The sequence below is a fragment of the Anolis carolinensis genome, chromosome 1 (assembly GCF_035594765.1).
Source record: "Anolis carolinensis isolate JA03-04 chromosome 1, rAnoCar3.1.pri, whole genome shotgun sequence".
Classification (NCBI taxonomy): Eukaryota; Metazoa; Chordata; class Lepidosauria; order Squamata; family Dactyloidae; genus Anolis; species Anolis carolinensis.
The window spans coordinates 271,274,560-271,300,207 of NC_085841.1; the positions used below are offsets into that span (position 1 = coordinate 271,274,560).

A 25,648-nucleotide genomic window follows, 5' to 3' on the forward strand; every position below is an offset into this window, starting at 1 on the left:
CCTCATAGGTATAGTAATGTTATTAACAGAAGTCAAAAAAATTTAAGGGAAGAGAATGGTATCTTTTCATACATACCTAACTTAGTTCCATTTAGTTGTTTATACAAACATTTTGTTAGTGTATTGAACCATTGTGATGGTGAGCGAGAGAGAGAGGGAGAGTCCCATGAGAAAGATTTTTTTTCTGATTTGAAATTGAGGGTGAAGGGGAGTTTGATGGCTATCTGAAAAATCTTTTTTAAAGTCTTGGTCCCATGGTTTAGCAGTAACTGCCCCTTCCCCATTTGTATTACATATGCCTGGGACTTCTCCTCTCCTAAATCCTCAATCCTCTTTCCCTCCCTTCTCTAAAGATTATGATATGAAAAGTTGCAACATCAAACTGCCAGCTCAGCAATGGTATCAACTAGGCATGGGCGTATTTATCAGAATCGTTGTTAATTGCAATAAAATTGTATCTATTTTGGGTTCCGAACGGGGTTCTGAGGTGGTTTGGTGCTTCAAATTTAACCTTCCAATTCAAAGAGTTGGCGCCCATGCCTCAGAATACCTTTGGATAACCTTCAGATATATGAGAAAGTGTTTTAATTTAACCAATCTCCTGGCTAGCATTGGGGTTTAAGAGCCCCATAGAAACCAAGCCTAGAGCGTTTTCTCTCCTGGCTATCCTGTGCGTCCGCCATTAACGAGGTACATATGAATATTCCGAATTTTTGTAAAGTTTTGATTTTTTGCTTCAAAATTCAGAAATGATTTTAGAAATGAAGCACCAGCACCCCCTACTTTTGAAGTGAGTATTGAACCATTTTTAATAGATCACACATGCCTAGTATCTACAATTTTAGAGATATTATGTGGCACCATAATTTTTAGGGTTTCTTGTGACTAGTTAGGAAATGTGATTGTGTGGACAAAAATCTAAGAACCATACCTTCTTTGAGTGAAATCGTAAAAGGTTAGAGTTTAGTCCATCCTGGAAGAACCTAAAAGAAGCACCACCTCCCTCCACTCTCTTTGCTGTCATGTCTCTTTTGACCTTTTTGTCTGGGTAGGGAAATGGCAGTAGCAGCAGTCAGGGATGGATGGCCTCCTGAGGCAGCCCTGACACTTTCCCCTCTTTGTGGAATGATCCTCAATGTATCCATAATTTTGGCCCCTAAACCTGCCCTTGACCTATGCATGAGGTCAACTCACATGTATTTATCAAACTCATTTATTGCAGAAAGATAAAAATCTTTCTTCACAGGAATTTGTTTTTAGTCGTAAAGAGGTGATTGACTGAAAGTAGAGATTTATTAACCATTTGCATGCTTGCTATTGACAGTACCATATAGCTTCCACTTCTCAGTGGGGTCAAGAATAGTTTTTTCCTGTTGTCCCAGGCTAGTGAAATATCAAATATGGTCCTGAGTTTGCTTTTCTCAGTTCTATTTTCATAAAACTAGCCCTTTCCTTGCCTTTCATTCTGTTCTTCAAGCATAGGTTAACAAGCATGTCACTGAGATCAAGTGGCAGTTCTTCTTCCCAAAAACATCTAAGTAGCCTCAAATCCATCTTGTTGTGTCCATGTGTTTTTTGCTAAGTTCTGGAGTTCAGCCACTGCTGAACATTTTGTCATTTCGTGCCAATCCAGTTGTTAAGGGCCTGTTTAGTGTGAGACACTTCTGTGGATTGCTTCTCTCTCTTGTGTGCATTGGGGAAATTCATTAAAGCATTTCAGGCAGGTTAAGCATGTCTCTTCTGTAGCGTGTTTGCCAGGATTCTGGTGGGCTTTTCATCTTCTCCTGGAGCATCTTGCAAGGAATTGTCTTGGCTGCTGTTGGAGCTGCTGAGCCAGTGCCATATGAAGCATGCAAACAAGTCTCAAAAAGGGCACAGTGTTGTAAAGCAAAGGAGTTAAGATTATTTTAGAAGCCACCAGCTTTAGTCTGTTTATATAATGTATATAGATATTTAATTATCTACCCTATTTCAGAGATTAAGGTGATTAGTATTTAATAGTTTGTAACAAATAAATATGGGTGGTTGTAATTTTTCATTTTTCTTTTCAGGAGGAGAAATAAAATAAAAGTATTCCACTTAGGTGTTCTCATTGCTGTAACCTATGTGAACAAATGCCAGGACAACATTTTATTATTACATAGACAGAGATGGATTCTTTTGTCAGGCATCATTTTGACAGATGGTAGTGACAAAGGTAATACAGGCTGAGTATGCCTTGTCTGAAGTACTTGAGACCAGAAGTGTTTTGGATTTCGGAATACCTGTATTTGCATATATGTACATATTGAGATATATTGGAGATTGGACCCAAGTCTAAACATGAAATTCATTTATGTTTGACATACACCTTAGCTTGAAGGCAGTTTTATTCACGAACTTTTAATAATTTTGTGCAGGAAGCAAAATGTATATACATTGAATCATTAGAAAGCAAAGATGTCACTATCATAGCTACCAACATGCATTGTTTTGGATTTTGGAGGTTTTTTGAATTCTGGAGCATAGGGGATGTATTCAGTTGCAAGTAGTAAGCTTACACGGTGTCATAATTTCTTGCATTGAAGGAATGAAAAAAGTTCAGTGATGGGTGTATTTGTCCCCCTCTCCATATTCAAAAAAGCATTTTTAGAAGATCAGGCAATTCACTTGAATAACTGTGGTATGAGGAAATGCTTTCTATCCTATGTAGTATACAGAATTGAGTGCTTAATTACTTAACGATGAGATAGCCATTTGTCTGTAAGATCCAGACCTATCGCATGTAATTAGTTGTGTTTCATATCTTGCTGAGCCAAAGTCTGATACTGCATGCTGCGTAGAGTTTTACTATTTTTCCTGCACTGCAGATTAAAGGAAAAGAATTGGTGCCAAAAGTATCTTGAGACAGCACACTCTTACTTGACAGCTTGCAAAATGTGTGTGCCATTGTGAAATAACGGGTATATGTGAATCAGCTATTGTTTCTTTAGCTCTCTAAATAGTTAAAGAAAATGAAATGGATCCTAAATCAAAAACCAAATGATACACCTGTATTTTCTTGTTTTAATTATTTCAAACATTTTAACATGTCATTAATACTTTTAAGACATAAGTCCAATCCTTTAAAAAGACCCTTAATTTCACTTGAGTTTGTGATTTTTACTGATTGAAATTTGGATTTTTTCCCCTTTTAATTTTATTCTAGCATTTGTTTTCACAAATATGTCTTTCTGCCTCTAGGAAGTGGCTTTTGTGCTGTGTAGTTTAATATCAACAGACTTGCATGGTTTCATTTTATTAAAATGAGAGAGTGTAACAGTAAACAAAGGGGCGGTAATATGAAAAATGACAACTGTTTAACTGTCCTTGAGTGTGAATAATTTGTGTTGTACTTAAAACTTAAGAGGCTGAACTAACACATCCCTTTCCTTATCTGTGATTAACTACTGACAATTGAGGTACCTGGTGAGCTGAATAAGGACTATCTCTTTACGTGGAGTGCATGTCTAAGGATCAGGAATAATTACATTCTACATTAGCCTTCATGGCCCCCGCAACCTGGTTAATTAATTTTTTTGCTTGGATAATAATGGTAGGAATATATTTAAAAGATATGGGTTATTATTAAGTATCTAATTGACCTCCTATTTAAGAGCTGGGCCCTTCATTTATTGCCTTCTGGAAACAGAAATGTGGTAGAAGTTTGCTGAAGATGCAATGTCTGGAATGCAGCTCACAGGGGCTGCTGCTCTTCTTGCTTAGGTCCTCTCCCTTAGTTTGTAACCTGCATTTAGCACAGACAAGCAAAAAGCAATTATAGTCCTACTGTTCTGGCACAGGGGAATCACCCCCCTACCATTTTTGTTGTTGTTATTGATCACGAAATGGATCCTTTTCAACAAGCTCTGAACTGAGTCAAATAAAGTTGTTGAAAGGAATTTGAGACATCTATTGGCATGCTTCATTGATCAGAGGATCTCTTGAAAGAACAAAAACAAGGCTTGTAAGCAAAGCTCAGAATCTAAGAATAGCCCTCAACTTTAGTAAGCCTTCGAAATATTTTTCTAATTGTATCTTCAATCATGAATTAGCTAGGGAAACAAAAAACAAAAAAAAACCTGAAACCCATCTTTTCCTTTTATATTTCTACCACTGTGTGCTGTTTTTCATTGCCCATGGGCATGCTGCTGTGATCTTCTTTGGAACTTAGGGGAGAAAAAAGAGAAAATGCAAATCTAATTATTTCTTTTATCTAATTTAATTAGCTTTTAAAAGTTATGATAAATATACTTAATGCTTGCTTTGAATGTTTTCCAGATAAGAAGAGTAGGTAAACCCACTGTTGTCTCCACAGAATACAGTTAAATGTATACAAACTTTATCCAACTCAGTAAATTCAACCGTGGATTGCTAATTTCATTCCCTGGTATTGAGAAACAAGATTCAAACAGTCAAAGCAAGCGTCAAAGCAATTTGAACAGCATTATATGGTCAATGTAGACTCATATAATGCAGATTGAACTGCATTCAATTGGATTATATGAGTCTATACTGTCATATACTCCGGTCAAATCTAGATTATAATGGCAGTGTAGATAGGACCTTTGTTGCACAATTATTTTCCTTGAACAGTTAGGTCCTATAGGTTTGTTCTTAAGTTGAATTTGTTTGTAAGTCAGAACAGGTACATTTTAAGTGTAATTCCCGCCATATATATTTATATATATAAGCTTTGGATAGCATAGAGAAGAATTAACATTCCCTGTGGACTTTGATTTGCTGTCTGTGCCCCTGTTCAGAAGACTTCACCCCACTTTCTGTCCCTGTGATAATGGGATTTTGAACATTTTGGCTTGTTGTGGAAATAAAGATTGGTGATAAAGTTTCAGTTAAGACACCTTTTCGCCATGATAACTCTTTCAGGAGTGAATTTTTCTTCCGAAGGGTAGATTTCTCTCACTTCCTGTTATCTCATCCTCAATTGTAACTAAGAGTCATTTGTAAATCAGATGCTTGTAACCTGGTGACTGCCTGTATTCTGTATGCCATTTGTGGGCATGGATGCAGTATCCCTTGCAAGACTGTTTCTCATGGTACAGAGGTCCACCTCGCATTCGCAGCATAAGAAACAGAACCTTTTTTGTGATGGCTCTGATGAAGACGTGGGCTTAGGTGATATGCACAAGTTTAGTTGTAAATGGTTAGAATCAAATGTGTTTGTCTTAATCCTAGTGATAATTCAAGTATACATTTTTTTACTTCCACCTATTAATTAATGGCCACTATTTACAAAGATTACTTAAGTTATTTTCAAAAAAATATAACTTCCAGATTCTTCAGCCATCATGGACACTGGTAAATTTAGTAAACTCTAATCACTCCCTGTTATATGGAAACTAAAACAATATTTGTATTGATGGAAAACAGAATATTATATTACAAAGAAATGCTTACAGAAGTGTAGCTATCAAGAATAATTTTGCAAAAAAAATGTAAATTCGAAAAATTACAAAATATTGTTTGCAGTTGAGAAAATTGAGTGAACCCACATTTGGAAAAATGAGAATTAAAAATTCTATCCATAAACTTTTTGCTACATCAAAAAGAGGCTAAATTTCAGGCAATATCTTTTCTAATAGTAAACTGAGACTTGTAGGTTTATAAGCAATCCACATCTGATCATACAACTGCTAGTTTATATAAAGTATAAATTATTATTTGTAGGATTTATGTCATAACATGCCTGACTGAACAGCATGTTGTCATGCTAGCACTCATTGTGTTTATAATTATAATTGACTAACTAGTTGTATTTTTTTAATTAACAGAAGTAAAGTATTCTGAGAAAATTAGGAGGAATTGGAAGTGGTATCTTGAGGTTTTGCCTTTGGCAGTAGACTGTCATGGATAGTCTTTCAGGATTATAGTAAGACACATCCTTTAATAAGATGTTGAAACAATGTCAGTTCTTGGCTTTTTGCTTCCTGTAAGTTTTATGAGCATGGAATATTTCTTTGATCATTAATTGTGCAGTACTTGAGCTTGAGTAATAATTTTTTCTTCTTCAGTATTCTTTCCAGGATATAGTGAATAAAATGTTAGTGTAGTGTTTAAACATTCCTGATTTATGGCGATTGCCATGTATACAAGCAACACAGGAATGTGATGATATCAAAGGTCAAAGTTTCCTTTTGGAGATTCAGGTATTTAGACAAAAATGATAAAATGCGGCCACATCATTTAAAAAAATGTCAGCTCAACTCTCTAAATGCTCAGAGTATATATTGTGGTATACTTTTTGAAATGTAGCAATAAGGCACCTAGTTAGCTAAACAGGGTGAACTTTGACAGGAGACAGAGGAGTCAAAGTAATTTTAATTTTACAAAAACATTTTGCTTTATAAGACAAATGTATAGATAGATGGTCACATGTTCTTATTAAACAAGGTTGTAGAACAGTGAGGACATTTATAGGGTTTAAAAAAAGAGATGTTCAGAGAAAGTATTGCAATTCCTAAAGAAAGTGGGAAAAGTATTGGGAAATTTAATTTTAATTGTATCTGGATAATCAACAGCTTGGAACTCTACAGTGGTGTTAGTGTGCGTGTACACACGCACGCACACACACACACTTAATTGTTGTTGGATAATTTTATTTTATAATGTACCTGTTTAAAATTTATTTTTTGCCATCTATGTTCCCAATGAATCCAATACCAGAAACAGAAATGTTCCCCCAACCACAGATTTCTCAGACAAAGTTTAGTTTAACTATAAATTTACAACACTGTTTAGTGTTGCAGAAATGGCATGCCCTCTTCCTGAGCTCGTCCACTTCCCAGTCACAACTCCCCCTGGTGTTCAGACGTTTTTGATTTCATTAACCACATGGTGTCACTTAGACCCAGCAAACTGTGTTTAATGTTAACTGTGGTTAGTGGAAACAAGCCAACTTCAAATCACAATTCATAAAAGTAGTTCCTTTTCACTAACCATAATTAAGATCAATAGGACTTAGGGTTGGCACACCAGCCTTTGGAAACCCAGTGTCTTCTTGATGATGTGATCTGCAAATATCATCAATCCACTCAGCATGACCATAGTTATGGGAATGGGAGATGTAAGTTGTGGTATTTGAAGAGAACCAATTCAAGGAAAGTCATGTCTGGGCTGTTGCTAATCCAAAACAGAAGATTCAAATTTCCTTGTGGCTTTATTAAAAGAAGAGAGGGAAAGTAAGAGAGTGTGGAGAGAATGAGACAAACACTTTTAATGTTAAACTATGTTTCAGTGTTATGTTTGAATATACTCAGTTCTTGGCAAAGGACCTAACTGTCATAAAAACCTAGACTTCGTGTTCTTCTCATAGCCTCATCATAAAGGCCAGGCGAAGAATCCCGCTTTACTTGGCATCCGGGAGGAAAGAGTGAGCAGTGGGGTGATGTTGTGTACAGGGCCGGCCCAAAGTAATTTTCAAGTGTAAGCGAACAGAATTTTGCCCCCCCCCCAAACCAATCACTGAAAAATAAAAGCGTTGGATTAGCGAAAATGTTGGATAATAAGGAGGGATTAAAGAAAAGCCTATTAAATGTCAAATTACATTATGATTTTACAAATTAAGTACAAAAATATCATGTTTTACAACAAATTGACAAAAAAAGCTGTTCAATACATGGTAATGTTATGTAGGAATTACTATATTTGCGAGTTTAGCACCAAACATTGAACTGAGATATAGGGCAGTGTGGACTCAGATAACCCAGTTCAAAGCAGATATTGTGGGTTATTCTGCTTTGATATTCTGGGTTATATAGCTGTGTGGAAGAACCCTGAGGGTCCTTAGGAATCCATTGGAATTAAAAGGCCACCGAAAGGGAATCTGGCCCCCCGGTATTTAAAAAAAACTGTAAAATCAGGACAGTAAAGAAAGAACAACACTATGAAAACAGGGGAAATCCAGACAGGAAGCAATTAGGGCCAGCTAACACCTCCCAACCAAGGATGCCCCCAGAGAGGAAGCAACCAGGTTTTGAAGCTGCAAGGCCATTACATGCTAATCAAGGTGGTCAATGGCAAAATCCACACCTGTCTCCAGCAGACAAGAGTTCTTCCTTTCTTCCACCCTGGGCATAATAATAATAATAATAATAATAATAATAATAATAATAATAATAATAATAATAATAACAATATAAAAATAATGAAGTCTTATACAGTATATTCAGGTTCAGATATGTAACCTCACTTACCTCAATTCCAACAGACCTCACAACCTATGAGGATGCCTGCCATAGGTGGGGTTAACCATCAGGAGAAAAAGCTTCTGGAACATGGCCAGGCAGCCTAGAGACCTGGTCTCGAGGAGGCAAAGGCAGGCCAGGCTGCGGGTGGCTGCGGAGGCCAGCGCAAGGCCTCGGAGGCCGGCGCGAGGCCTCGGAGGCTGGCGGGAGGCCGGCGAGAGGCCTCGGAGGCTGGCCAGGCCACAGGCCTGGGAGGAGGAGGCGGGGTGTGTGCGCACATGCATGCACGCATGCGTGCACACAGGAGTGGGAAGGTGAGGTGCGCCCAGAGGGTGTGCCCCCTCCCAGTGGAGAGGGGGAAAAAAGACAAAAAAGAAGCTGCTCATTAGGGGCACTTTGAGGGGGATCCCCAGGGGATGACGCCATAGGCAACCGCATAATTTGCCTAATGGTTGAATTGCCCCAGGTTGTGTGATAGCTGACTTGGGGCTCTGTCCTCTAGATGGGGTGAAAGCATACTAGGACGCTGAATTCACCCCCATCTGTTGAGGTCCTGAGTGGGAATTAAGACTGCCGGAGATGGCATTAGTTCTTTAAGGACTGGCAGGAAATGTCCCAGCTACTGAGAGCACAATGTGCACAACATTCAGGCCATAGGTGAATCAGAACTCTACTCACACATGACTGTATTCATGTATCACTGGGGACAGGCTGAATGATTATCAGCCCACTCCTCTACCATGTATACATGGTAAAGATGTGGGCTGATAGCCACTCAAACAAACACCTAAACATTAGAAGAAAAATGTATTTGGAATTTTAGATTTTCTCTGGCTTAATAATAAAATGTAATTTATCCATTCAGAGATAGGCACACATGAGCCATAGTGCAAAAATAAAATATTGAGAATTTCTGCAAAAGTTAATTTAGCATTGTATCTGAATGTGTGACAAACTATGATTGATTTAAACCAGTTTTCACTCTACTGCCAGAATGCAAGTCAGCATCATATTATGGTTTGGAGTACTAGTCTGTGGACAATTCATGCTTTGAGGAAACAATTTATACATATGGATGCAATTGTAAATTATTATTTACCTTGACTAGAAGCTGGAGGATTTCAGCTCACATTTAAGCAAACAGGAAGGTAAAGAGAAGTCTTGAGATTCATTACCAACATGTGATTTACCTTTCTTGAAACTTTCTATAGAAATCATAATGATATTGATGATTACTGATTAAAAAAGCAGGGAACTATATTATTGAATTACATCAATGTCTCTTTCCATGTTTTGATTCTATGAAAGTGAAGACTCTGAAACTTTTCCCATTTGGCATTCTTTTGGACACAAAATCAATTAATCTCTGTTCTGGACAATCAGTTGTTAAGCGAAAATGTGGTTGTTGTTATGCCTCTGTTATAAACATTTAAACATACTTTTTCAATGTTATTCATACAAAACAGTTACTTTAAAAAAGAAATTTAGGACACAATATTTGACGATTTATCAGACTGTTAAGAGCAACAATGAAATTCTATGGTAGGGTTGATGTACTTGGTTCAGTTGCTCTTAACAGTCTGATTTGTTTAAAAGAACAAAGTCTTTCCTATAAATCTTGTATAGAATATCTTTTGTAAATCAGGCATTTGTCCAGCTTGTGTAAATTATGTCTACATTGAGATTTTAAGAAGTTAAACAGTGTGCATACCACAGTTGAGGGATGGGAAATAAAAAATGATATACTGTGAGGCACATGATAAAGCACAGTAGAATATCTTTTTCATTCCAGAGGGATGCATTGACATCACCATGTCAAAATTCCTATACTTACATAAAATGCTAAACTGAGATCTGTAGTCATTCAGTGTAAAAAAATAAAATATGAACCCAGAACGCAATGATCTAGTTTATAAAGAAACCATAAATGGTGTGACCTTATCCATGAACACCATATCCACAGTTTCACTTATGCACACTCAAAAATATTTTGGAAATGTTTGTTGACCTGTCTAGGCTATCCAATGCTATTATATAGTATGTTTTCAGCCCTAGTATAGTCAAAATATAGGGTTGTCTTGCATCCATATTTTTGTTATCCACTTGTGTCATACTGTACAGTAACACAAAGGAATTCTATCTACATAGATAATGCTAGCTTCCAATTGTATACTTTTGTTGAAATTTTTTTTCTGGGCACCATGAATTCTTTCTCAAAAAACACTGAAGATGACTTCATATCCATATGTAAGAACAGGAAGTCACGAATTGGTGACTTTTCTTTGCTGTTGACTTTCTTGTGTATGTTCATTTGTGTCACTAGACTTATAATTAGCCTCCATTAAAAAAAGCTTAATTTTAGATATCTGTCACTGAGTAGACTCCAGTTGTGTGTGAATAAAACATTGTAAAACTGCTAAATGGAAGGATGATAGTATTAGATGGTGACTTCTTGGTCCCATGCTCAATTGGTAACTCTGGTAGGTTTGGAGCCCATTTTTCTCTTCCAGGGCTCCTTGAAGGACCTTGCAGGAATTGCCCCCACCCCTCTACAAATACATGAACTGGCTCCTAGTTTTTAGTAATACTTTCTTTTCATGTTAAACATTGTAGAGCAGTGGTTCTCAACCTGGGGTCCCCAGTTGTTTTTGGCCTTCAACTCCCTGAAATCCTAACAGTTGGTAAACTGATTGGGATTTCTGGGAGTTGTAGGCCAAAAACATCTGGGGACCCCAGATTGAGAACCACTGTTGTAGAGGCTTATTGAAAGGGAATTGCCGCAACTGAAAGTTTCCAGCTAATCAGAAAAAGGGCAGTGTAGACAGTATGGAAGGTCAAGGACCACGCGAAAAACTTCTCAGCATCAAAGTGCAACACCCTGCATATACACTGACATAAACAATAGTATATATTCTCTTTTGTAGGGTTCTCTGAAAGTTTCACTATGCCACCAGAAGACTATGAACTTGTTTTGGTGGTGCTTCATCCCAGACTAAAATCCAGGGTGATACTGAAAGTGGTTCTCATACATTTCCTCCCAGTTTCCTTCTGTTACCCCTTTTCATTCATTTGTTCATTGCGTGAGCAAGGGCGACGACCTTCTGCCCACACCAGCCAGAAGAAACAGTCACAGATCCCTGATAAGGGATCCCAGGCAACTTTACAACATAAATGACAATAAGATCATTTCCTGTCGACAGAAGAAGAGCACAGAGAGGACAATCCTACAAAAGCCACTGAGATACAGTCTTTCTGTGAAAGCCATATCTCTTAGTTCACTTCTACCTTTTTGAGGATAGAGGTGGGGAGTAATACATAATTAAAACTGTAGGGCTACCCATATTTTCCCATCCATATAATGTTCTGGGACAATTTACTGTCAGAACAGACCATGATATGACATTGTCTTTTATTTATTTACTAGCTGTGCCCGGCCACGCTTTGCTGTGGCTTAGTCTGGTGGTGTTGGTCAGTCTACATTAGGTTGTATTTATGCTGTGACCTCCACCCTTCTATATACTCACATTAGTAGTAGTATTTGAAGTCTGTTACCTTCTTCAATTTTTGTGTTGATTGATAATTGCTTGAGATCCCTGTTGTGTTTTGTTTGTTGTTAATCGTGATGTCTGATTCTGCTGAGTGCGGTTTACATCTTATTGTGGTACAATAGTTTTTTTTGTTTTGCCTGTGTAGGTGTTTATTATTGTTGTTGTTGTAGTGGTCATGAAGGCTGGATAAGTTAGATGGTACTGTATTGTTTTTTGGAGGCCCAGTGTAGCACTGATTGGCCTCTCAGCCTCAGTGCCTGGCTGCTTCTTGCCTGTGATGGTGTAGATTCTTATTGTTGTTGTTGTCATCGTTATTATTGTAATTGTTTTTTTGGAGGCCAAGTGTGAATGTAGGGATTGGGAGGGTGGATGAGCACTGAATGGCCTTGTAGACTCAGTGCATGGCTGATTCTTGCCTGTGTAGGTGTTTATTATTAGTGGGTGAGTGGATGGATAGATGAGTGGATGGATAGATAGAGTGGGTGCTCTCCTTGTTTCCTTTATTCCTATGCTGTTCCCTTTCTCTCCTCCGATCCTGAGCTCGCTGATAAGAACACACTGGTCAGAAAGTAGGGTAAATATAACCGGATCAATGGTCTTTCTCTCCCTTTTGCTCTTGGCCTTCCGGGCAGAGAGGGAGGGCTCTTGTACTTGGCGTTCCTTTGCTTCCCTTCCCTCTCTCCTTCCTTTGTTCTATCCGTCCCAGCCTTTTCTGCTTGTGGAGCCATGGAACTGGGTCAATGGGTTGGATGGCAGGGAAAGGGAGAAGGAAGAGGCCTCTAATTGAAATGCATGGACTCCATGCCATGGGGTGCTGGAATTTGTAGTTAGCATCCAGTCCAACCCCTTTCTTTCTTTTTGTCATGGAGGAAGAACCCACCCAAACTTCTCAGACAGATGGCCATCCAGTTTAGTTGTGTTGTTATAGTCACAATGCGTTGTTGTGAGTTTTCTGGGTCCGGATTGTGGTTTTGTGGTGTGGTTGTGTTCTTACAACTGGGAGGCAAGGCTTTTGCGTTGTGTTGTCAAGTTTTGTATTTCTGGGGCATTTAGTTGTGTGCCAAGTTTCGTATTTCTGGGGCGTTTAGTTGTGTTGTTATAGTCACGATGCATTGTTGTGAGTTTTATGGGTCCGGATTGTGGTTTTGTGGTGTGGTTGTGTTGTTACAACCAGGAGGGAAAGCTTTTGCATTGTGTCGCGAAGTTTCGTATTTCTGGGGTGTTTAGTTGTATTGTTATAGTCACGATGCGTTGTTGTGAGTTTTGTGGGTCCAGTGTGGTTTTGTGGTGTGATTGTGTTGTTACAACTGGGAGGCAAGGCTTTTGCGTTGTGTTGCCAAGTTTTGTATTTTTAGGGCGTTTAGTTGTGTTGTTATAGTCATGATGTGTTGTTGTGAGTGTTGTGGGTCCGGATTGTGGTTTTGTGGTGTGGTTGTGTTGTTGTAACTGGGAGGCAAGGCTTTTGCATTGTGTTGCCAAGTTTCGTATTTCTGGGATGTTTAGTTTTGTTGTTATAGTCACTGCGCCCGCAACTTTATCCTTTTATATATATAGATTGTTAAGAAAAATCCTTTTAGCATTTGTGTAAGGGGAATACTTTAGGACTATGAGGATCTAAGAGCAAATAATAACAGTATCTTGTTCTGTGAGCACCTCTGTACAGAAATGTGTAATTATATGGGAAATTTAGAACTTGTTGTAACAGTTAAGACATAGCTTACCCTGCAAGGTTGATGTGTGAACCACCATTTTGTAGCACTCTGAATCTGACATCAAGAGAGGAACTAATTTACATAGCAGTGACCGGATTGGTCATATGTAAATGAGCGTGTGCCAAAGTTTAAAAGTGTAGTTGGCAGTTGAGAGAGCAGCTGAACATTCTAAAGCAGTTAGGATGGGGAAAGCTATCTGTTAGGACAGGATAGTGAGTCGTGGTCAGTGAAACTAGGTTAAGGAATGTGTTAACAGAAGATATTTGCTGGAATAATTAATATAATAGGTTGAGAATAGTCTGAGTGCTGCCCCTGCAAAGTAAAATTGTTCTTTGCTGTGTTTGCAAGACTGTGTGAGAGGAAATAGTACTGTAACATTGTATTTTCAACTAAGAAAGCAAAACTCCAATGTAACCAACATGCTTCTGTGCCAGACAACAATAAAATAAACTTTGTTACTGTTTCATTCAAGAGAAAGACCGTGACTCTAAAACACTGGGTGAGAGTTAAACAGAAGTTTTTCCTCTGAGTGTGAAAAAACCTCTAGGAAGAGGATCCCACAGATTAATCTCTGTGAAGAGGGACCTTCATATATCTATTAGTGGCAGTGATTGGGATGACAAGAGCATCCTCTGCCCGTAGTTGAAGAGGCACGTCTTCACACCCTCCATTATAAAGGGTGCTCAAATTGCCATACTGTAAATATACTGTAAATTTTTTAAAAAATGTAATTAAAAGAACTGTTTTGAAACTGGGATCTGGAAGGCTGGCATCAGGCTTTTCCTTTGGTTTGAATAATTTCTTTATTGCCAAGTTATATAAAGCCATGGAAAAAGGTGCAAATAATGGAAAGATTGACTCAATATTAATTTTAGCGCTGTATGTATGTTACAATTCTGGGAGAAAAAGTCCTTTATAGCTCTGCTAAGATATTAATTACATGGAAATTACAACATATCCTGTTAAAGAATTACGTCAGAAGCATATGGACCACGTGGCACTTTTACATATTCACTCTTGTTTGCATGGCTAAAATTATTGGATATTCCTCCTGAAAAGGGAAAAAAATGAAGTAACAGGAATGTTTGATTGCCAGAAGACAGACTGCAGTGGTCAATCTGTAACAAAACATCATCCTTGTTCCATTGAAAATGCGGCTTATCATATTTTTACTTGGTTTATAGCATAGACTTTTAAAACATGTTAACAAAAATTCAAGGCTGTCAAAGTTACAGACGCTGGAATTGTAGTACAATAGCTTATTGTTACTAAACAAAAAGTCAGCATGGTGTAGTGGTTTGAGCATTGGACTATGACTAGTGTTTGAATCCCTGCTGAGCCATGGAAACCCACTATGTTGGTCCCTCAATCAGTGCCATTGTCGAAAAAACAAAACAATTGTAATAAATGAGCACAAATATGCTACTGATCCCTAGCACATTGGGAAAAAGAAATGTCACTAAATTTGGTGCTTTCTTGCCATGAAATATATGCTTTTGGTCCACTACTGAGCAACTGCAAGGGCACTTTCATCAAAAAGGCAATAATTGCATAAATGATTACCTTTATTTTTTAAATGTTAAAATATAAGCTTATTGGGTTGTGGGTGCCCCTCAGTTTTAAGGCTTATTTAGTTATGTCTCTCCACTGAAAGAAAGCTTACAGATTCTGTCAAGGCTTTCTTGAATACAAGGGGAAAGGTGATATTGTCAGCTCTCACCACATCTGTGCCGCCTCCTGTCCCACCATTCTTTGGATCAGAGTGCAGAGCGAAGGTGGAATCAACAAAAGCCATCCCTTAGTGGAGACTGAGAGACACAATGGATACAACCCATAGTGGAGATCTGCTTTTAATTTGTCTCCTGTTTTTGAGACACTTCATATTGTATAACTGTAATGTAATTAGAGAGTTGTTTTTAAAAGAAAAATAAGAACATAGGGCTGTTAGAAATACCAAATCTAGCTTGGCTGTGAGTACCAAAGTAAAGTTGTTATTTTACTTTGGGAAATGTACAAATTTCAGGTCTGTAAAGCTTTTCCATTTTAGGAAACTTAGCATTAAAGAGTTTTTGGTAAAGGGACACCTCATATTTCTCAGAAAGGAAGACATGTGATCTACTCTTCACATCCTTGCAAGTGATTTGGCTCTAAATTAAGTCAATTGTTTATGGATTCAAATTGATGGAATTGAGATATTCTTCAAAAGGGACGTTTTAAATAAATACCAAAACACAGAAAAACAAAACAAAAACCTAAAATAATGTAAGCAGTTTAAGGCTGTGTATGTGTATCTTGTATAAGAACGTAAACTCCTTGGGAAAGTCTGGCTGCCAATAGCCATATTCAAGTCTCATTTATTTCAGTAGAAAGCTTAATGCACAGTGACATCAGTGGGATATAAAAGTATCTCACAGTACTTGGAATGTGTTTTTTATTATTTTGTATTTTTACTTCTATAACTTTTCCTAACTATAGCGTAGATGACAAAGGTGAAAACACATTGTATAGGCAGCTATAGCCCCCCCCCCCCCCCAGATAACTGGGTATTGTAACCTCATTGATGCTTATACTGAGTAGGTTTATGTATGCTCCAAGCGTAAAAACATTGTGAATATTAATCGTCTGCCTCTGCACTAGATAGAAATCTCTTTCTAAATTTCTGTTTCATATTTCTTGATTGAAACATGTTCATTAAAAAAGAATGTTCACATTTTTATATTTATTTTATGAAGATTTTTTTTTATAAATAATTAGAGCCTTTTTGTAATATTTTAGATGTGAAGCATAGATTTAATTGCTTTCAACAATCCATGCTTTCAGTGCTTGGAAGAATGTGGCTTGTTATGTGTTTGCCTGTTATTTGTGTTGGTAGAAGAGGGCTCAGTGTACATGACTCAGAGCTTGCTCCCAGATTTTATAGGCAACTGGTTGGCTACTATGAGAACAAAATGTTGGACTAGAGACACTCTTTTTTTCTTAATTTAAAACTTACATTTGTCTTAAAGTATTCTTGGTGAGGAAGGCAGTCATGGCTAGGACTGCTTGTGGAATGAATGCTTGTGGAATGAATGACATTGCATTTTTAAATAAATTCTTTGATTCTACATGCCTTGTCTTTTTGGGAAAGTTGTAATAAAATACAACATTTTTCATGTCATAAAGGATTTAATCAGGAATGGTCCATGGGGAGGGAAGGTTTAACTCTTTTCTCTAATACTATAGACCCAAATAAGCCTCACTTTACCAGCTGTTTTTTGGTGCAGGAGCAAAGCTCTCATTTAGCACTGATAAGCATTGTTTCCAACTACAACAAAGAGCAGCTGAGAGGGAAGAAGCCATGCCCTAGGAAGAAAATATTAACTCACTTCCTGTTGAGATTTCCAAGTCTGAGGTATGAACAATTAGGCAATCACAAATATTTTGATTGTGCCAAATCTGCTTTGGGTTTTAATCTGAATTGTAAAGGAATGTTTGTATTGCTTAGCGATATCCCCTGAATAGATCCAGAACCTTGGATAGTCCTTTTTAAGCTCAAACTAAAATACAGATTTGATTTACTGCCCAACTGAAATGCAAGCTATGAGCAATTACTATTGGTTGCTAATCTAGCTTCTCTTGGTAGCAATTGATAGCAGTTACCATATAGGATGCCATCCATGATGCTATCCTTCTAGACACAGAGTGTCAATGTTTCTGCTCCATCCTGGATAACTGGTTCAGAAATATTATGGTGTTTCTGGATAGTTTTCAAAGGCAACTCCACTTAGTAGTAATCTGGTATGGATAATTCTAACCAAGCTCTTTTTTTTCCAGAAGGGGAGTACAGCTGGTGCTCTGCCTTGAACTGGGGGAAGGTACACTGTGTTGTTTAGGCCACTTGGGCTTTTAATATCATAGGTGGATCAGTTAGCATCCCATGATGAAGAAACTGGTATTTCAGCAACAAAGTCACTGAGCAAGGGAACTATTCTCCAGAAGCACCTACATTGTTGTCAGCCCTCTGTTGTGGTTATTTCATAGTAACAGAATCTAAGCCTGAACATACAGAGGACTTAATTCCACAGGATAAGTGAAATGCTTGGGATCATTTTTTCCCCTTAAGCAAAACACCCTGCTTCAAAATTGAATTGATTATTTTCCTACCCCCATTGCATGGTTTCCCTTTTTCCACTTTCTTTTCTAATTATCCATTTGCCTTCTCATAGAATCATAGAATCATAGAATAGTAGAGTTGGAAGAGACCTCAAGGGCCATCTAGTCCAACCCCCCGCTAAGAAGCAGGAAATTGCATTCAAAGCACCCCCGACAGATGGCCATCCAGCCTCTGCTTAAAAGCCTCCAAAGAAGGAGCCTCCACCACGGCCCGGGGGAGAGAGTTCCACTGCCGAACAGCCCTCACAGTGAGGAAGTTCTTCCTGATGTTCAGGTGGAATCTCCTTTCCTGTAGTTTGAAGCCATTGTTCCGTGTCCTAGTCTGCAGGGCAGCAGAAAATAAGCTTGCTCCCTCCTCCCTATGACTTCCCCTCACATATTTGTACATGGCTATCATGTCTCCTCTCAGCCTTCTCTTCTGCAGGCTAAACATGCCCAGCTCTTTAAGCCTCTCCTCATAGGGCTTGTTCTCCAGACCCTTAATCATTTTAGTTGCCCTCCTCTGGACGCTTTCCAGCTTGTCAGCATCTCCCTTCATCTGTGGTGCCCAAAACTGGACACAGTATTCCAGGTGTGGTCTGACCAAGGCAGAATAGAGGGGGAGCATGACTTCCCTGGATCTAGACGTTATTCCCCTATTGATGCAGGCCAAAATCCCATTGGCTTTTTTAGCTGCCGCATCACATTGTAGGCTCATGTTTAACTTGTTGTCCACGAGGACTCCAAGATCTTTTTCGCACACACTGCTGTCAAGCCAGGCGTCCCCCATTCTGTATCTTTGATTTCCATTTTTTCTGCCGAAGTGAAGTATCTTGCATTTGCCCCTGTTGAACTTCATTTTGTTAGTTTCGGCCCATCTCTCTAGTCTGTCAAGATCGTTTTGAATTCTGCTCCTGTCTTCTGGAGTGTTAGCTATCCCTCCGAGTTTGGTGTCATCTGCAAACTTGATGATCGTGCCTTCTAACCCTTCGTCTAAGTCGTTAATAAAGATGTTGAACAGAACCGGGCCCAGGACGGAGCCCTGCGGCACTCCACTTGTCACTTCTTTCCATGATGAAGACGACGCATTGGTGAGCACCCTTTGGGTTCGTTCGCTTAGCCAATTACAGATCCACCTAACCGTAGTTTTGTCTAGCCCACATTTTACTAGTTTGTTTGCCAGAAGGTCGTGGGGGACTTTGTCGAAGGCCTTACTGAAATCTAGATATGCTACATCCACGGCATTCCCTGTATCGACCCAACTCGTAACTCTATCGAAAAAAGAGATCAGATTAGTCTGGCATGACTTGTTTTTGGTAAATCCGTGTTGACTATTAGCAATGACCGCATTTGTTTCTAAGTGTTTGCAGACCACTTCCTTAATGATCTTTTCCAGAATCTTGCCTGGTATTGATGTGAGGCTGACCGGACGGTAATTGTTTGGGTCGTTCTTTTTTCCCTTCTTGAAGATAGGGACCACATTCGCCCTCCTCCAATCTGCTGGGACTTCTCCTGTTCTCCAAGAACTCTCGAAGATGATTGCCAGTGGTTCTGAAATAACTTCCGCTAGTTCCTTCAATACTCTTGGATGTAGCTGATCTGGCCCTGGGGACTTGAATTCGTTTAGAGTGGCCAAGTGTTCCTGGACAACTTGTTTCCCTATTTGGGGTTGGATTTCCCCCAATCCTTCGTCCATTCCATGTTGCTGAGGTTGAAGATGGCTTTCTTTTTGTGAGAAGACCGAGGCAAAGAAGGCATTAAGCAGTTCTGCCTTTTCCCTATCCCCTGTCACCATCACCCCATCTACTCCTTGCAGTGGCCCTATCGCCTCCTTTTTCTTCCTTTTTCTACCAACATAAGCAAAAAAACCTTTTTTGTTGTTTTTTATGTCCCTGGCAAGCCTGAGCTCATTTTGCGCTTTTTGCCTTCTCATCACACAGGCATTTTGCCTTCTCATCACACAGAAGAAATGTTTCTCCTCCCACTGTCTCCTCCCCCATTTTCTTTGGATATTACAATTTCTCTTTATAAGTACAGAATGCTCTCAATTCAAAAGGTAAGTCCATTTATTTTACATTTAAAAAGAGATATAAATTTCCATTCCTTCCTCCTCGGTCCCAAATGACAATGGTGGAAAAAAGGAATCAATACTGCCCATCTCGGCTCCTCCCTCCATGATGACTGTATCATGCCTTTCAAAACTTCTGAGTAGTTAATCTGTGTTCACCCATAAGATTTTGGTTTTCTAATTTTTTCACTGACAAAAGATTCCATTTGGCTCATACACAGGTACAAAGGTTCCTCCAGATTTAGATTTAAAAAAAAAAAAAGTATAAGTTTGAACCACTGGAGTGGATCTAACTTTACTAATTTATAGTTTGGGGCAGGGGGGGGAGGGGTTCCTTCCTTTTTTTTTCTAGAGTTGGCTGAGGGCACAAGATTAAGTGGTTAGCAACAGCAGTTACAGTATCATCGAAAGCAGCAGCAGTAATTTCATCCAACCCCCCTTTTTTTGCATATACTGTCCTAATAATAATAATAATAATAATAATAATAATAATAATAATAATAATAATATTGCATGGAAAGTTCCTTGACAAAATTGAAGGAAAAGCTGATAAGGAGAAGACCTGGCTCTGGCTCACAAATGGGACCCTGAAGAAGGAGACAGAAGGCCTGATCCTTGCAGCCCAGGAGCAAGCCATCAGAACAAATGCAATTAAGGCCAAGATCGAAAAATCAGCTGATGACCCAAAATGCAGACTGTGCAAGGAAACCGACAAAACCATTGATCATCTCCTCAGCTGCTGTAAGAAAATTGCACAGACAGCCTACAAACAGAGGCACAACTACATGGCCCAAATGATTCACTGGAACTTATGCCTCAAGTACCACCTTCCAGCAGCAAAGAACTGGTGGGATCACAAACCTGCAAAAGTATTGGAAAATGAACATGCAAAGATACTGTGGGACTTCCGAATCCAGACTGACAAAGTTCTGGAACACAACACACCAGACATCACAGTTGTGGAAAAGAAAAAGGTTTGGATCATTGATGTCGCCATCCCAGGTGACAGTCGCATTGACAAAAAACAACAGGAAAAACTCAGCCGCTATCAGGACCTCAAGATTGAACTTCAAAGACTCTGGCAGAAACCAATGCAGGTGGTCCCGGTGGTGATCGGCACACTGGGTGCCGTGCCAAAAGATCTCAGCCAGCATTTGGAAACAATAGACATTGACAAAATTACGATCTGCCAACTGCAAAAGGCCACCCTGCTGGGATCTGTGCGCATCATCCGAAAATACATCACACAGTCCTAGACACTTGGGAAGTGTTCGACTTGTGATTTTGTGATATGAAATCCAGCATATCTATCTTGTTTGCTGTGTCATAAAATAATAATAATAATAATAATAATAATAATAATAATAATAATAATAATAATAATAATAATAATAATAGGGTTTGTATGAAAAGTCTTTAGTAAGAAAAAAGTGGGGTGGACCTTAACTCAATGCTTCTTACTAGAGTGGCAGGATGTGTTGCAGTGCGAAAGGGGAAAAATACTTTGAAGCAAAGCCTGGGTTCGCGTGTATATTAACCAGAGCAGATGAAATGATTTATTGGGTTTTTTACACAGTCTGTAAAGGGTAAGCATTGCTAACAGAATGAGTGGCAGCCTTGGGGAGCTGAAGAGCCCTGAGGGAGCTGTCTTTGTTACTCTGGACTTGACAGGCATGTGTCTCTGTTAAATGAGGGCTTAATTTCTCTCATACACACACCATTTCTGAGCTCAACAAAGGCAGACAGAAGTGGAACCACTGACCCAGGAGGGATCAGTCCTGGAGAAAGGCAAATGCTAAGGGCTAATGACTCCCCCCACCCACCCATAAAGGTTATTAATATTGAACTGCCACTTTTATTTAACACAAACATGCTTTAAACATGTTTCAAGTGAGGGAGAAAGTGGGGAGGGAACCAATATTTAATTCAAATGCAAGCATTTAGGAGGATCCACGGATTCATTTCTTTCTAGATCTGGAGCTGCATATATAGCCATTATCTAGCTGGCAGTGAAAAACAAAGGAAATACCTTTGCAGTTACGGTATGTGACTTTTAAAAAATCTTGCTAATTTAATTTGTAGAAGTATCAAACAGTAATCTGAGTACTAATTGGTGTGGTAGGCTGTGGTGTAGAAAACATTTATGTGTACTCTCTTTCTCTTTCTGTGCACACATGTGCTCATGCTTCAAAAATAAGAATTTTGGATTTGCAAAAGAGCTGAATTGGGAATGTAATAGTTGTATCATGATTTCATTTCATTTTAAATGTATGGAATTAAATGCACATTATACACAAACACAGCTCGGAAAGAAAAAAATATTTTTATTAACACATTCAGATATTTTCCTTACTTTATGTGAAGGGAGCACAGGTGGTTGGGAATGAACTGAGTCACAGCAACAAAGTTTTTTTCTTGCCAAGTCTGCTTGAAAAATGGGTGATTGTAACCTGAAATCTTTGATAGGGAAAGGTCAATTAGCCAAATTTTAAATCCTCTTACACTCTTGATACAGGTGCCATGGTCACAGAGTTTGATATGCCAGACTATCTGTGGAAGGTTGGTCCCCAAAGGTATCTCTTGGAATGTTTCCAAACATACCCATGTTCAGTCCTTGTGACATGCCAAGAATTATGGTTCAACTATTTGGAAGCAGCTGATGTGAAGTTTTGTCTGCATGCCCATGCTGTAATTCCACATTGCATAGACAACATTATTAAGATAATTCCTGTGCTGATATGTTACAGGCATCACATCAGAGCATAACTGAAGCTTGAAGCAAGCATTCAGCCTGCTTGCATGAAACCTAATTGTGGAGAGGGGAAAAAGCAGAGAAGTGCACGCTCAAATCCTGATTTCTTTACCATCTTTCCCATTTTCCTCATTCTTCCCATACTGATGTCTGACATGGCCTTCCATTATGTTTGCTTAAACAAGAGTAGACATTGATGTGCAATCAAGAGTCATAGAATCATAGAGTTGGAAGAGACCTCATGGGCCATCCAGTCCAACCCCCTGCTGAGAAGCAGGAGAATTGCATTGAAAGCACCTCTGACAGATGGCCATCCAGCTTCTGCTTAAAAGCCTCCACACTCCGGGGCAGAGAGTTCCAGTGCTGAACAGCTCTCACAGTGAGGAAGTTCTTCCTAATGTTCAGGTAGAATCTCCTTTCCTTCAGTTTGAAGCCATTGTTCTGCATCCTAGTCTTCAGGGCAGCAGAAAACTAGCTTGCTCCCTCCTCCCTATGACTTCCCCTCACATATTTATACATGGCTATCATGTCTTCTCTTCTGCAGGCTAAACATACCCAGCTCTTTCAGCCGCTCCACATAGGGCTTGAGTCCTGCTTTGTCTGTTTGTGTTCAAGTAAATGCAAGTTAAGCTTGCAACTTTTGGTCTCCATCCTCAGTTCAATTGAGGCATAGACTTGAGGCATGTAAGCAAGCTGAATGCATACATAGGACACAGACAGAAACATATTAAATACATTCATTTTGCATTTCTTTTAAAATTTGCATTTCTTTTAAAATTTTCTCCTACTTCTATATAAGAGGAATGTTTTACATATAACAAAACAAAAAAGAGACTAATATATGGCACATGTTTAACAGGGAAAGGAAGAAAGTCACTTTCATTTACAGAACAGGAAGACTTCAAAATTTGTATTACATAGCACAGTACAATTCCTGTATTTGCAGAAGATATGTTCTAAGGTCTAGCATGGATATCTGAAACCAAGGGTAATAGCTAATCTGTACCTGTATATTTTACTCTACTTGGGCCAGAATCACACTAGAGGGCCTGGAGAGGCCCACAAACAAGTTTGGCCAAAATATTTTTTGAAGCGTGAGTAAAATTAAACAGTAGATATTGAATTCATGGTTAAGGAGATCATACTTTATGCATCAATCTATTTTTTGATATGAAGAAAGTTGGTTGAAAATGTGAAAGCTGGATACAATAATTTCTTTAATATTGGCTGTAGTATGGCAATAAAGATCAATGAAGCTTGCATCCTAATTATAGACAATAAAATGTGGGACTGAAGTCAATAGAACTTTTATTTATTTATTTATTTATTTACAGCATTTATATTCCGCCCTTCTCACCCCGAAGGGGACTCAGGGCGGATCACATTGCACACATAAAGGCAAACATTCAATACCAAGACATAGAACAGAAACAGAGACAAGACGCAGGCACTGGGCTGGCCTCGAACTCATGACCTCTTGGTCAGAGTGATTTGTTGATTTGTTGCAGCTGGCTTGCTTTCCAGCCTGCGCCACAGCCCGGTTCACATTATTCATAAGTTTAGGACCTAGATGTTGCATATCGATACTCTCCTCCCTTTCTCAAAAAACCTGCAAATAGCTCACCAAATTAAAGATGTACACCTACATGTATCTGATAGATATTCCAGGGAAGGAGTCTGATTCTCATGGTAATCCTCATACTTTCTGTGCATGACAAAGCACATGATGTCTGATGAAGTGCAGGTTCCAGCAGCATTCAGATAAAGTTACAAAGGGGAGATGCTGCAGAATGAAATCTTGTTTGGATTTAAAGGCAGCTTTGGATAAGGTTTAAGGTGTCTCATGCCCTAACTGCAAGGGCACTTGGTTCTGAAATGAGACCAAGAAAAAAGGGTTTAACATGGATTTCTAAAAGACTCCATTTAAGCCTACTTTGGAAGATTTGTTTACCTTCACTGAAAGAAAATGAGCATCTTATTAGGAGATGGCTTTGTATCTTGTAATGGAAGGTCCAGTGCAGGGTTATCATCTTACCAGTACTCTAAGAAAGTATAGATTTTGCCCAGGCCCATTGCAAGAACTGAGAAAAATGGTGATGCACATGGTACTACATGAATTAATTATGTGGCTTATTGCAATTAAATGTTTAAGAAATAAAATAAAAAGAAGTTCTATAATTCCAATCAGAACAAACAGCCTCTACAATTTTTATTCTTTATTGATACAAAAACTTGATTATGTTAATACTCCACTATAGATGTGCATGTGTGTCCATTCAAGTTACCTGTCAATGTATGGTGGCACCCATGAATTTCATTGAATTTTCTTAGGAAAGAAAAACTCAGAGGTGGTTTTGTCAGTTCCTTCCCCTGAGTTAGCCTACAGAATCTGGTATTCATTGTCAGCCTCCCATTCAACTGTTAACTAGGACTGACCATGCTTAGATTTTTGAGATCAGATGGAATTTCAGGTTTTTAGGCTGTCACATCAGATACTGTCTTTTAAATGATAACACTTGTTTATCTTTTAAATAAGTAAATAATAATGGTGAAAATAGAGCAAATGGCTTTCTTGGACATGAAAGAGTGTTCTAGATGTTACCTAGAAGAGAGCCATTGAAATCAATGAAATTTACATTAATTGCAGTCAACAAGGTCTGCTTCCATTCACCTCAAAGTAATTCCTTTTAAATTCAGAGAGACTGAATCACATGTTTATTTGTAGAAGATTACAGATTTTATTTATTTATTGGTAGTGATGGAATAAATGAAAATATTGAGAAAATGATAGAAAAATTGGTTCTTGGTTGCCAGGAAACACTAAAAAGAAGAATCTTGCACTGATGAGAATATTTGCAGTTTGGGACTTGTTCTCTAGTTTTGTGTACCCCGTGCCCCTGTGCATTTTCTGTGCAGAAGACTTAACATAAAATGCAGCTTGGATTTGTATAGCATTTATTTATTACTAGCTGTGCCTGGCCACACGTTGCTGTGGCTTTAGTGTAATAGCAGTGAATAGCCTTGCAGCCTCAAAGTCTGTCTGTATACATAAATATTTGTGTGTATATGTATGTGTGTACATATGTCTATGTCTGTATGTGTGTTCATGTATATAACAATAATAATAATAATAATAATAATAATAATAATAATAATAATAATAATGGTGTTTTTACTCGCCTGTCCTCACGGTGAGTTACAATATTGTTATGTGT

At 38.6% G+C, this 25,648-nt stretch overlaps 1 protein-coding gene across 13 annotated transcripts in view; it reads left to right on the plus strand.

Moving 5' to 3' along the window:
- The window catches only part of sox6 (SRY-box transcription factor 6), a 524,097-nt gene that overhangs the window by 365,347 nt on the left and 133,102 nt on the right, over positions 1-25,648 (plus strand). The window lies entirely within an intron of this gene.